This window comes from Mastigoproctus giganteus, chromosome 9 (genome assembly GCF_048544385.1).
Source record: "Mastigoproctus giganteus isolate SK-2022 chromosome 9, ASM4854438v1, whole genome shotgun sequence".
NCBI classification, from domain to species: Eukaryota; Metazoa; Arthropoda; class Arachnida; order Uropygi; family Thelyphonidae; genus Mastigoproctus; species Mastigoproctus giganteus.
In genome coordinates, this window is record NC_143583.1 from 201,375,461 (window position 1) to 201,390,296 (window position 14,836).

The window sequence follows — 14,836 nt, forward strand, 5'->3', positions numbered from 1 at the left end:
TTTTTTTTTTTTTTTTTTTTTTTGGTAGTTATTGGCGCATCGGCTTCTGTGGCCATAGTGCGCCTCCCAAGGTTTTTTGTAGTACTTTGATCCAAGCCCGAGGCGGGATTCGAACCCGCGACCTTTGGGTTGCCAGGCAGGCGCTTTACCCACCCGGCTAGCCCGGTCGGCCAGATGGGCTGAGAAGTGGCAACTGAAGTTTAACATTGACAAATTCAAAGTACTGCATATGGGTAGAAGTAACCCCAGAGGAACGTACTAACTGTGTGGTACTACACTTAGAGTGGTAGAAAATGAAGAAGACATGGGAGTAATTGTGCAGTCAGATAAGAAGTTTTCTGAGCAATGCAGACAGGCTGTAGAGCAGGCTATGGGGTTTTGTCAATGATATACAGGAATTTTTCTAGCAGGGAAAAGGAGGTGATTATCTCTTTGTATAAGGCAATGGTCAGGCCTTGAACACTGCGTACAGGTCTAGATACCTCATTTTAGGAAGGGTGTAGATTTGCTTGAACGTGTACAGAAATAAGGGCAACAAGATTGGTGAGGGGAATGAAGGGATCCCCTTACCAAGAGAGGCTTCAGTTCTGCAAATTGCGGCAGCTGGAGAATAGGCACCTGCGCGGTGATCTGATTGAGGTGTATAAGGCCTTGAATGGGTTGAGCAAGCTGAATTCTGATGGGATTCTTCCGCTTGCTCAGATTACGAACCTGAGGGGGCATAAATTCAAATTGAGGAAAGACAGCTGTAGAATAGATGTGCGGAAATTGGCCTTTAGCTAGCGAGTGGTTAATTGCTGGAACAAACTTCCACCTGTCGTTGTGGAAGTTGATAGCTTAAATAAATTCAAGGAGGAACTGAACAAACTTTTAGAGGGAATGGTTGTGTGAATTATTATTATTATTATTTTATTTATTTATTATTATTATTTTTTTTTTGGCTGACACTACATAAGCTCATACGCTTTGCTTCCTTGCATCACCTGCCTCTATTACTATTACTAATTCGCTATCGAACTTTCGAATGGAGAGTTTCGATTCGTATTGTTTATACTCCGGCACGACCACCAGGTCAGTAGAGTTTACAATAAATCATAGATACACACGTTAATCGTGGCGCCTCCGTAGCCAGGTGGGAAAGAGCAGCAGTGCGTAATACACACTTCTTGATTAGACTGGCGTTCGAGCCCGTCACCACCAAATACGGAGGATGCGGAAAGGTCAGGGAATGACCACCGCATATCCCGGAGCAATATGGTCTTAGTTGATAATGCTCCTAAAAACCAAAATAACAACAACATTAATCGTATTTAGCAGTCACGGCTTGAACTCCGGTCCACTCAAAGAAAGTGTGCTACTGCACTCATGACCACTGGCTAAATGGGTTCTATGAGATATTTATCACATTACTCGCAGAGAAATCAAAATGATTGAATCTGTTTCTCAACATATATATTTTTAAATATTAATTGAGGTTAATTCAAAAGCAATTTTATTTGTTCTAGAGGTTTCCAGAGTTTTTGAAATTGCGTTCCAAGAACTCGTGAACTTCAGAACAGTTTTATTTCTATCATTTCTCATTTCCTTTGCCATATATTTTACGTACGATAATAAGATTTGGAAAAAAAAAAGCGGATAAATTTACAATAATATGAGAAAATTAAATAAAATTTAGCCATATATGAATTGAAACTATAAAAACTACCTGACAATCGCTGAAAAAGCTATTTTATTTAAACTAAAATCAACCGAAATAGAATAAAATAAAATTAACTGAGATAAAATGAACATAAACCAATACTCAGGTACTATTTTTTCAAGGAGATAACAAACCTTTTCATATAATCTAAAAGGATGAACGTTATTTAAGTTACAAATATGTTGTGCTGGGCGAGCTTATGACTAAAACTTAATTCTGTTTCACGCTATATTGGCAAAAGTAATTGGACACCTGCATGTTTCAAACAATCTTTTATTGATACAATAATTAATTGTGTCGGTCCACCTTTCAAATCCTTAATTATACACTCTATCCTCGTCGGTAGACTCCGGACCAATTTTGATAACAGGAAGGCAGTATTTTGGTCCATTCCTCATTCGACACAAAAGTCAATTCAGCTACTGATCGCGAGCGTTTTAGTTTGGCCCGAAGCCAACGCCCCAATCATCCTCGAGATGTTCAATAGGGTTAAGGTCAGAGCTCTGGACAAGCAAACCGAGCTTTGGTACGCATATGCCTTCAAATCAAATTACTACAGGCTATGTGGCGAAACTAGCACACCGAAAAGCCTGCCAACGCAGGAAAGAGTAAGAGGGTACCGATGGTTAGTTTGGTATGGTTATTAGATATTACGCAGGGGCGTTCAGAAATGTCCCAGGTGGTTCCCGTGCCGCGTGTAGTTTCTTCCAGACGTACACTCTTCCATCGCTACTGAAAAGCGTAAATAGGAAATAATCGGACCACGTGACGCCTCTAGTCGCCAGCAATACAGCCGTATTATAGCTTCCATGAAGGTCTCGTATTTTCGTAGTTCAGGGGTTCTCAAAATTTGCAATAACGTAACCCCCTAAAATCATAAATGAATTTGAGTACACCCCCCCCCGCCCTCTATGAATAAAACTAACGATTTCATCAGGATCAGAGTTGGACAAAAATAAAGAAATAAATAAATACAGTATACCACTTACTTTTAAATTTTAATTAAATTTTAAATTCCATTTTTAAATAAAAAAAAATAATTTAAATACCAGATTAAAAAACAATGAATAGAACCTTACAACTTTATAAAATTGAAATGAAATAAACATAAGATGATCATATTTAAAACTCGAGGGAAATTTTTAAAAACTTTTGCGACTTCTCCCTTCTAAGTGGTTCGCGGCCCTCCAGTGGAGGCTTTCAGACTTACAGTTTGAGAACCCCTATCATAGTTCATTCTTTGTAGGGTGCGGGTACTGATGCCTTATTCTGGAATTAAATACAGAGGTTAATCGTTCATTGGTGGACGACGGTAATAGTTGATAATCGGCCTCAGACATTGGTTAACTCGTGTCATCACCTTAGATTTTCGGCTACACTTGCGCCGTTAAAGACTCAAATGACATTAGTCTTTTCACACTCGACAAGTACAATTGTCTTCTCTGCTGTAGCCACTGCTAAAAACCCACCGACAATCACACTTCTATGAAATTGTCCGTTCCCTCATTGCTAGTGAAATGATTTGGGCCTCATTCGGGTCACACACTTTATAATGCTTTCCTGCACACGTTACATACTATGTGACCTCTTCAATTTACTTATTTTTTCATAGATTTCTGCACATAGCCCAAGCCCTCATCGTTTAGGCATACAAGGAGACATGTACAGTAACTCACGTAGGGCGGCACTTGAACATCAGTTCAACTCCGCCTTAGTACACTGTGATGAATACAGAACTCTGTAAAAGGCCAGTGTGTAATGTTTGTGTTTGTACAGTATAAGTGTTGTTTAGTTGTTCCTGGCCACTTGCCACCAGGAAAGCGATCACTTGGAGACCCATCCAGGTCTACACCTCGAGGAGGTGGGCCACAACGACACAGATAACTGTGGACAACCTCCACTATCACGTACTGAACGTCCAAAGCGAGTTTGGAACCATTCAAAAGAATCCCGTGCGGAGCCCCAACACACACACACACACACACACACACACACACACACACACACACACACACACACTTTCACTTAGGAGGCAGGACAGCAAAATACGAAAAAAGAAGAAAAAAACAACATAAAGGGAAAAAGTGTACAATGAGCTTGTAATGTTAAAGTAAATGGTGTGATAATAGGAAAGGTATTGAAGAAATAAATAATATAATATAAAGCACCATCATTTACGCTCTCCACAGGGTTCAAAGAAGGGCAACCAGATTAGTAATCAGTGTAAATCGACGCACATACTGAAGAACGGCTTAAGAGGTGTTAAGAGGACTGCAAAATTTGACAACTAGACATCTAAGGGGAGTATGATCGAGTGTATAAGGCGCTAAAGGGGTTCACCAAATGGAATGAGGAAGGTCCGTTTTTCCTCATAGCATATATAAAATATCAGGGAATGACAAAAGTACTGGATCTCGTGAGGTTCACCTATGGGCAGCGGGTCGTTGAATACTAGATTAAGTTCCTCCCAAGTGGCCGAGGCAGTCAGTCTGGCTAAACTCAAAGCGGAATTAATTTGATGGTTACCTCCTGTGGAATTGTACGAAGATTCTGTTTATTTTTTTATCATTATTATTTTTTCTGATTCGGAAAAAATCCGCTTTCTCACATAATTTGTCCTTACTAATACTAATTATAACGCACATAACATCTATGTTATATCAAATACAATTACATGATATGTGAAAGGCAATGACCCTTTGTATTCCTATACTACTAAAAGCATCAAAGAGCGGTTTGTTAAGATGAGTAAATCCAATACGTGGAGTATTGTGTTGTCCTTTATAAGTATAAGCAGCCTGTAATATCAAAAGAAGAAGGGAAAAAAAGTCGAAATCAATCCAAAGAAAACTAACGATTATTGTACTGAGTTACTAATAATAATGAAAGGCATTATCTCATTTATAGTATACACACCATGTTCTAACTAGCAACAGCGCGATTTACGTCTGATCCACAGGGGCACTGTGCATATGCTTTCATAACAGTCGTTACCTAGGAAACGGTGAACAAGGAGGAGGAGAGAACAAGTAGGCCTGCTGATGCAAAATGACAAATTGATGCTATTAACCCCATAAACCGCATATATTACACACTCCTCATCATTATTGGAGGGGATGGGGGGTTCGGTGTAGCTGTATTACGATTCCATGCATTTTCTTCCCCAGTGTTTGCCATGTTCTGTTAAGCAGCGAACGACGCATATAACTCTACAACACCCATGCGCAGAACCCGTATCAGAAACTACCACTGTGTGCACGCTGCCTCCATCCGCTAGATGTAATATCTTTAGAGAAGAACGCACACTTATTCCAGCACCGAAACGACGATAAGAAAAAAAGCTCCGGTTGATGCAATGAGAAGAGGCTGTCCGGTCTCACCAGCTATGATGTGAGGTAAGGTTTTTCAACATATTGTCATTGCGATCCGGTCTTGTTTATGACCCTGCATGCTGGTAAACACAGCAACAGTTAGTTCACATGGCACATGGATGAATGGCTTGTTAAAATGTCTGTTGATAAATAAGTTCAATGCAAATAGGCATTTTAGCGCACATCCCACTTTTTGCAAGGTGGACTTAGGCATTACTATAGTTATTTCATCAAATGCACTGCGTATACGCTTTCATATCATTACACCCCTGCAAAGGAATAATGTTATGAATTTGAATTCCATGTGCCTATGTTTTGCATTCGACTATTATGCATCTTATACAATGACCAGCAAAAGCGGTTTTTGTCATCAAGGCTAAAAGAGGCTATCAGAGAGGATGAATAAATTAATTTACCGTTGCAGTAAAGCACGTTGCATCAAATGGCTAGCCGATAAACTTATTCGCACTTAAGTGTTATTAATAAATTTATTATTAATAAGTTTTTATTATCATTTAACACCATATAAGATAAAGAAGCAGACATATGGAAGAATGTGCAACATATATATATACACGCATGTGATATAATTTATGTAAATCAGTCACATAGAGGTAGCATTAAAATGTATAAATTTCATAATGCATTTTGCATATTACAATTGTTGCATCAGAATTAAATTATAATTTTACGATCCAAAAATAATGAATACTATATTTTTTTTTTTTCATTGCAATAACTTTATGAATGGGTCAGTTCGTCTGATCTAGATCAGATATGTTAAACTGGCTGCTCTCTGATTTCTGTAGTACACCTTCCCGAGCGTTGTCAACTTGTAGGTTATTAATATTAAATTTGAAAGAGGTTGTTTAGGCATGGGTACGGCACACTTCCATCATCTCTACTACCCAAGTAGCGAATGCATCGTTTATTCATATCTCATATTGTGATCACCTTCACAACGAGTTGCCGAGGTACTGCACTGCTTTGAATATTTAACGCTTCACCAGTGAAGAAGGCTAATGTTACTCATTCTCGGCGGATACCACCACCCAGCGGCACCGTTTCGAAGCTTGTTGGCTTACTCATCGGTGGGTAGGTAGATACCCTGTTATTGCAATAGTGACAACCCAGTATGAAGTATGTATTATATATGTGGGGGCCTAGAACGTAAGTTCAACTCCGCCTCGTTACTTTGTACTTTTTTTTAACACGCTCTGTGTAGTGTAAAAAAATAAAAAATTCCACTAGCACAGGAAATTTTTCCGCACAGGCAGGAAAAGGAGAGAGAGAGAGAAGAAGGGAAAAAAAATTATTTTTTTTTTTCATTCCGCACAGGAGAGAGACAGGAAAGAAAATAAAAACTGTGTGTAAATGTGTGTCCTATCATATTGTGTTGTGTATTGGCCTTTTGGCTAATACACAACCTCCCCTACTATCTGCTCGCCAGCCTCCCTGAGGAACGAGTTTCCCAGGAAGGAAATAGAAGAAATATCTAAAGACGAAGAGGGGGAAGGGGGAAGAGAGGAGGGAGACTTCCCCGGCCCAGAGAAGTCCCAATCCAGGGTAGAATGAGAGAGAGGGGGAAAAAATAATAAAAATATTTTTTTATTTTATTTATTTATTTATTTATTATTATTATTATTTTATTTTTTTTTTTTTTTGTGAAGAAAGAGGAGCTGCTCTGGCCTGAGAGTAGCAGAACGCAGAAAAAAAAAAAAAGTTTTTCATGCCGCACGGAGAACGGGAAGAGGAAGGCGTGCAGAGAAGAGCTACTCTAGCTCCAAAGACAGCCCTAGAACCAAAGCAGAGCGCGGAGAGAGGAGAAGAAAAAAATATATAAAAAAAGAATAATAATGATGATGGAATTATGGGAATTAATTATTGCTGGGTTAGTGTTAGCCGACAGGATACGACGCCGTAAAAAGACAGTCTTGGCAAACAACTGGAAGGAGGGGAGTTTCTCAGTGTTCTAGATAAGTTGCTCCAGTTGGTCAGTTGCAAAGCTAGAGACAGTTGTCTTTAGTTGTTCACTTTGTTCTTCATATAGATCATATTCGAAAAGGATGTGGAAACCAGTTTTCTTCATTGCCAAAGATGCAGATATCTGTATTGATCAATCCGAGTTGGTGGAGCTTGTCGTTAAGAGAACTGTGGCCGGCGACAACGTATGTAGATTCCAGATTCAATGAAAACCAGGAGATGGTGGTTTTAGACGTTGCAAAGGTTACGACCGGGAGGAATTTTTTAGTTACTACTCCAGTGGTAGAGGTATCCCATCTGGTCTGCCACAGATTGGTAAGTTCATTGTAACATCTAGTCTTTTTTCGCTTGACGTCAGTATCGAGGTTCAGCTCTATGTCGAGTATGGAGGTCGGGACTCTTTACTTCAGTGGAAAGCAAAGGCCTCGGAAGATCACAGCCAAATCCGGCGTGACTGTCCCCGCGATGACTTGAATGGCCGCCGTGCACACAGTGCGGCAGAACCGATGGGTGACAAGGATCATACTTCTTTGTATTAATTAGTTTCTTTCGCATTTTATCAATAGTCACTCGGTGAAACTAGGCCCCGACAGCATAAGTTACAATCGGCAATAATACAGCTTTATAGTATAAGACGAGTGTCCTGCGAGACAGTCCCCACTCACATGTGGAAATCCTAACTGGATGCGGTGAATTTCTTTACTTTTGCACTCAAGTGCTGGAGGTGGGGAAGAAATGACAACGTGTGGTCTATAACTACTCCTAGGACTTTAGTTTTCAGGATAAGTGGTAACTGAGTGCCATCGATCCGACCCGAGGGGGCCTTCTGATATCAAGCTTCGTTTTAAAGATGATCACATTAGATTTTGCTGGATTAAAATGGAGTTTGTGTAGCCTCGCCAAGGAAGCTAGATGGTCGAGGACACGCTGAGCATTCGTCTCAATTACTGAGTGAGATCGACCTGAAACAGTGATGGTAAGGTCATCTGCAAAGGCTATTATTTTTGTGTTTTCAAATGCATTGTTCAGCCAGCTTTGTAGGACCTTGTTCCAAATTAGGGGGCCCAGGACCGAACCCTGGGGGAACCCCCTATGAACAGGTCTGGAGACCTGTTGATGCTTGGATTTGACGATAATGGTGCGTTCAGTAAAGTAATTTCTAAAAAGCTTGTATAGATTGGCGGGACAATTGCTTGACGGAGGCATTGGAGGGTACCCTCCCACCATACTCTGTCGAAGGCTCCCTCAAAGTCGAAGAACACGGCCAGCTCATATTTAGACTGGGAAGTCTCTAGACGAAGGACTAAGTCCGAAAGGGCCTCCTCGCTGGATCTACCCGGGGTTGAGCTGTACTGTGCAGGGGTATCAGGTATTTTAACAGCAGGAGGTTTGTAGCCCTATAGGACATCAGTCTCTCAAGAATTTTCCCAAGGTTGGCCAGCAAGGCAATGGACCTGAAGGACCGGTTTCAGTCAGTGGTTTCTTGGGCTTGGCGATGAGACGAAGACGAGCCACCTTCCAAGCATTAGGGAACTGAGAGGAGGAGAGGTATTTGTTAAACAGAAGTAGGAGGAGGTAAGATTTTAATTTAAAGAATCGTTGGATGAAGACATATTCAATACAGTCTGTTCCAGAACATTTTTTATTAAAATTTATCTTTTTGAGTACTATCTTTAATTCATTCATCTTGAATGGGTCAGCAATGTCTGGTGGGTTGCATACACCGTTTTGTCGCCTAATGGTCTGATGTTCTGGCAGGTCTTCTGAGGGGTTTTCATGGGGAAAGAGTTTGTCCAGAATTGTATGAATTGAATCAGCCCAACTGGTGGTTTCAGAAAGAAGCATCCGTTTGGATTGTACCGAATACATCTGGAGTAAAGGTTTTAGCTCTAGCGATCTTGTAGAGGAGACCTCAGGGGTTAGCATTACCCGATTCGTTCACAAAAGAGATCCAAGTTTCTTTTTTTCTCTTAGCTATTGGCATGGTGTACTGATTATTTGCGCCAATAAAACCCAAGAACCAACCAACCAACTGATTATTTATTCTTAAATATTCCATGTGGAGTCTTTCAACCTCTGGGGCCGACCAGACCCTGTGGGTTTGATATCGTTTTCTTGCTCGATGTACTTCTTTTCCAAGGCAAGACAACTCAGTTGTCCACCAAGGGCAGGGCCTCGGGTGTGTCTTCTTTTTGGTGGTGGAACAGTAAGCGGCTTTCGTGAGAGAATTTTGGATCATTTCGACCATGTCTTCCGGGGTTGTTAACTCAAAACAGGAGTGATCTGGGAAGTCGCGCCTGATTGCTTCGTCAAAGGCTTTCCAGTCGATCATTTTAGTTGAGAATCGCACAAAGTCAGTCGGTCTAGCACTGAGGGCAGCAGGAGGGGTGTTGAGAGAGAGGTAAAAGAGAATGACCCTATGGTCACTCAGTGTCCAGTCCAGAGTTTTCCAGTCACTGATCTGCGTTCGTAGATCGTTAGTTGAAGTCGTGATATCAATGCTGGTTTGTCCAGTTGAGCTACAATATGTGTTTAGATGGTTATGAAGTGCTAAGTTTCTGGTTAGTATCAGATACCTGCCCACCCACCGATGAGTAAGCCAACAAACTTCGAAACGGCGCCGCTGGGTGGTGGCATCTGCCGAGAATAAGTAACATTAGTCTTCTCCACTGGTCAAGCGTTACTTATTCAAAGCAGTGCAATACCTTGGCAACTCGTTGTGAAGGTGATCACAATATGAGATATGAATAAACGATGCATTCATACTACCTGGGTAGTAGAAATGATGGAAGTGCAGTACCCATGCATAAACAACCTCTTTCATATTCTTAGACATTGTCAAGAAATATTTTTAAATGTTAAATTTATTGAAAATAATGATAAATGTGGATAAAGGAGCTATACTAATATAAGATTTAAATAAAATTCGTAAATATATAAATCTTAAGTGCTGATGGTCATACGCTTCCGTATTTTTGTGCAAGCAAAAATGAAAATATTTAATACATACTGAGTGGCACTTTATTCGGTATACTCTTCCCTTTCATGAATTGATCGCTACTCAGTATCACGTGTTCGTACATGCGATATAAAGCAGGTACGTAGGGATGCTGTATGCGTGCAATTCACTGCAAGAATGGGTACGTCGAAAGGTTTAAGATACTTTGAACATGGCATGGTAGTCGGTGCCAGATGCACCGGTATGACTATTGAGGAAACTGCAACGCTGCTGGAGTTTGCACGTATGAGTATATCTCAGGTGTATTATTATTATTAGCTATATGGTGCAAGGAAGCCTGAGGCTTACACTGCACCAGCCAAAAAAAAAAAAAAAAATATCCCGAGGTACCCTGAGAGAGAGAGAGAATCAAGAGGGAATCACCAAGAAAGAGACGAATGATGATTTTGACATTGGTCCAACAACCAGCCAATGGAGGCTGATAAGACTTGTGCAGGGTAACAGAAAGGTTACAATCAATCAAATAACAACTCAGCACAACAGTGGCATCCAAAGAGGTATTTCAGAACGCACAACTCGTTTTACCGTGACGTGAATCGGGTATACTGCAGCCGACAACCGAACCGGGTTCCACTGCTATCAGCAATAAAACAAGAAAGTAGTTGCAATGAGCTCGGAAAAACCAACACTGGATACTGATGGATTAGGAAAATGTTGCCTGCTCTGACGAATCCCATTCCCGTTGATTCGAGCTAATAGGAGGTCCAGAATATGGTGAAAACAGCATGAGTTCATGGCCCATCCTGCCAGGTGTTAACAATGCAGGGCGGGGGGCGTATAATGGATTAGGAGCTGTAGGCAGTGGTTTCGTAGTACACATTGGGCTCCTTGATACCAGTAGAGCAACAAGTCAAGATTAAGGTGTAATTGTTTTAATTGCGGTCTCCAGGGTTTTCCCTATATGCCGCAGTAGCATCTGAGAAGGCATAAGGCCAAGGCCGGCAAGTGTGTGTGTGTGTGTGTGTGTGTGTGTGTGTGTGTGTGTGTGTGTGTGTGTGTGTGTGTGTGTGTGTGTGTGTGTGTGTGTGTGTGTTGGGTGCCGGAACCTGGCGACTTCGCAGCCAAGGAGCAACAGTTGGACACCATAAGTTATCTGGAAAATGTTTCCAATCAGGTGCATTCCTTCATGTCTGCAGTGTGTTCATTGTGAATGGATTCTGCCAACAGAATAATAAAAATTCCTCGCGTCATTGACAGGATTCGAACTCAGATCTTTTCCGCCGACATTGATGGGATTCGAACTCGGGTCTTTTCCACCCGCACTGATGGGATTCGAATTCGGGTCTTTTACACCCGGTCTATGTTTCAGAACCTTGGCCATCGATAGGAAACAAGAAATCTCCTTAGATCAAACTTACTTCACGCCGAAATCACTGAAAAACTATACAGAACTGAACAGGGTTCCATGAAAATGAGAGTGCATTTAGTCCACTGTGGTGGACTAAATTCACTCTCATTGCCTTCCCCAATCACTAAATCTCAGCTGGTAGTTTTGTTCTAGGCAGCGCAGCTCCTTGTGGTACAGGCTTTCTTATAAACTGAAATGTAGATTCTTGAAGATTTCTTTGAGGTCGTGAAGACTTCCTTATTCAGCACCTGTGGAAAGCAATTCCTTGTGATGCAGAGATAAAAAGGTGTAGATTGAGCCATACGCCAACGTTAAAAGATTCTATTTTTTGTGGTTTGGTAGGGTTTACCATGGCCATCTTAATTAATGACCCTAGATAATTTGAAATGGGCTTATTTATAACCTGGACTTTGGACTGTTTTCTATATGTATCTATATTTGTGTTGCTTTAATATATATATCTTTGTGCCGTCGTAGCGGGTCTTCCCACTCGGTAATTGGAAAAAAACAGGAGAGGGAGTATATTAGAATTATGTCAATTATCTGTATATTCGACAGCGGTTTTGCCAAACTTTGGCAGGGCTGCCTAATATAATAAATAAATTAAAAAAAAAAAATTATCCGACCGAGCACCTGCGGGATGAAATGGAATGGGCCCCTTCGGAGAAGAGGTCCAGAACAATCCAATTTCCAACAACTATGGGAAGCAATTAAGTTAATGTGGACTAGCATACTGGTATGCTTTAATAAATTTCTGAACCACAACGAATTTTTAACAGCCACCCAGAAGATAAATTCCTCTATCAACAACCTTTAGAGCTGAAAATATGGATGAGATACGCAGATGACGTGCTTCTCGTCTGGAATCATCAAAAAATAGCTTCATTCATTCTTCCATAGTCTCAACAAACTTCCATCACAAAATGAACTTCAGGATTGAACTGGGGGTGGGGGGAACACCGCATCACATATTTTGAAGTTACAGTTATCCAAGCGGTAGCTTATAACACCCAAGTCTATTTTGTGTGCATATTGCGTGTGATCTCTGATCAGTTCGCCTATTTTGCAGGAAGGAAAAAACCTAGTTTCAAGGAGAAAAATACATTGTCCACATTAGTCGACCCGACTACGGCCATAGTATGGGGAAAAAAAAATAGCTCATAAAAGTTCCTCGCGTCACTGACAAGATTCGAAAACCTAGGCTTTTTCCACATGGTGCAGAAGCTCATTGACAATAATAATAATTGCCGCCACCACCACTGCAACATACCAGAGCAAGTCTAAATAGGGCAATTTACAGAAAACCCATAGGCCCAAGACAGATCCTGAACTTCTGGTCATTCCATCATTACTAAAGAAAGATAGAAGTTATCAGAGCCCTTGTAGTGTGTTACTTTCAGTACTTCAATATGAAATGGGCACCACGAAATAAAGTCAGAATGAAGCATATCCAATATAATTCGTGATCGAAGAGAATGGATTCCAAGTATTTGCGCATCATTCCTGACATCCCAGGTTGCACCAACATCTTTACTAAAGCGGCCAAGACCTACAACGTTCATACCTTCTGTGTAGGTACCCAATCAAAAACAGATGCTCTCCAAAAGTAACCAACCACTGTCCAACACTAGTGGTTTGGTTTATCACCTTTAATATTCCTTGTAATTCATCGTACATAGGTAAATCCTACTGAAGACTGGACAAAAAGAGTAGAAAAACATAAGAACGATGCACATATGCCAGAATTAAAACATCTGAGAAGTGCCACGTTCCTCTGAAGGCACGTGGCACTTCTCCAACAAAACGATTTTCTCAACCAATACTTCATACATCAGAAGAATTTTCAATAGAGCGCACTTCATCCTATGTTTAAAATTGGATAATTGTTTGTTTTATGGTTTTAGACGCATCAGCAACGTATACCATATTGCGCCGTACATAAATATGACTATAAAGCGCGTATGTTCTTGGTCTGTGTATTGGATGCAAAAACTCGATACCTTTATCTGAGACTGACTAACTCAGCCACGTTGTTAAAAAGGCCCATAAAAATTTCTCGCGTCATTGACAGGATTCGAACTCAGATCTTTTCCGCCGACATTGATGGGATTCGAACTCGGGTCTTTTCCACCCGCACTGATGGGATTCGAACTCGGGTTTTTTACACCCGGTCTATGTTTCAGAACCTTGGCCATCGATAGGAAACAAGAAATCTCCTTAGATCAAACTTACTTCACGCCGAAATCACTGAAAAACTTGGAATCGCCTTCGCCAGAAAAAGATTCCAATCCAATACCTACTTACCTACCACCGTAATGATGATGAAGTCGTAGGGGCAATTTAAGACTTATCAGTATGATATTTTAAGTATTTTAAATCAATCTTTATTTCCTTCCTGAGTTGAGCACTTACTCCTCTCGTTTCGTTCCGATACTTTCTTTCTACTTCTCCACTTCGCACTCTTATGTTTCTCTGGCTCTCGCCATCGTAAATTCACTTAGTTCTCGTTGGGCATTAGCATTACTAGAGGCATACGATGCAAGAAAAACAAGCTTATAAAGCATCGGCCAAAAAAAAAAAAAAAAAAAAAAAAAAAAAAAAAATTCCATTTCACCCATCAATTCGCTCCAAAACTTTGTCCAGTTATTCCTTGAATTTATTTAAGCTATCAACTTCCACAACAACAACAACAGATGGAAGTTTGTTCCAGCAGTCAACCACCCGCTGACAAAAGACGTTTCCGCACATCTGTTCTACTACTGTATTTCCTCAATTTCAATAGCATTAAACTTACTCAAACCATTCAAGGTCTTATACAACTCAATCAGATCACTTCGCACGTGCCTAGTCTCCAGACGCAGGAATTTGTAGAACTTAAGGCTTTCTTGGTAACAGTAACCCTTTGTTCTATTCACCAATCTCGTAGCCCTTCTCTGTACTCGTTCCAGCAGCTCTACATCATTTTCTAAAATGAGGCCTCCAGACCTGTATGCAGTACTCAAGGTGTGGCCTGACCGTTGCCTTATATAAAGTGATAATCACCTCCTTATCTCTTATATTTCTAGGGCCGAACTCTACATTAATTTCGAAGTAACCCCATATAAAAAACATATTGTAGCAGCTAACCTTCTTGCACTGGCCAGACTGATGACAGGATGACTTGACGCCTCTAATATCGCTGACCTGATAAAAACTCCCCGCATTGCCGTAAGAAATCAAGTAGACCCAAGGCTCCCACTCAGAATCAGTTTCAACAACTTCAAAGGTTTGAGACGCATATTCTCAGATAAAGTTTCTAGTTTTTGGTTACTGTTACTGGCATGTTCCTTAGGCTCTCTACATTAGCTGTCATAATCTCTGATGTATTATCCTTCCCAGACTCTTGAGACCATGAAACCTCTACTGTAGAACTCAGT

At 40.8% G+C, this 14,836-nt stretch overlaps 1 protein-coding gene across 2 annotated transcripts in view; it reads left to right on the forward strand.

The window, feature by feature from the left end:
- Nucleotides 1–4,847: 4,847 nt before the first annotated feature.
- LOC150081028 (uncharacterized) overlaps nt 4,848–14,836 on the forward strand; it is a 59,716-nt gene continuing 49,727 nt past the window's right edge. The window contains exon 1 of one of the 2 annotated variants that reach the window (XM_090381329.1): nt 4,848–5,094. The gene's annotated coding sequence lies outside the window, so the exon portion shown is untranslated. Of the gene's footprint in view, nt 5,095–14,492; nt 14,686–14,836 lie in introns of those variants that run through there. The other variant, XM_090381330.1, reaches the window with a different exon arrangement.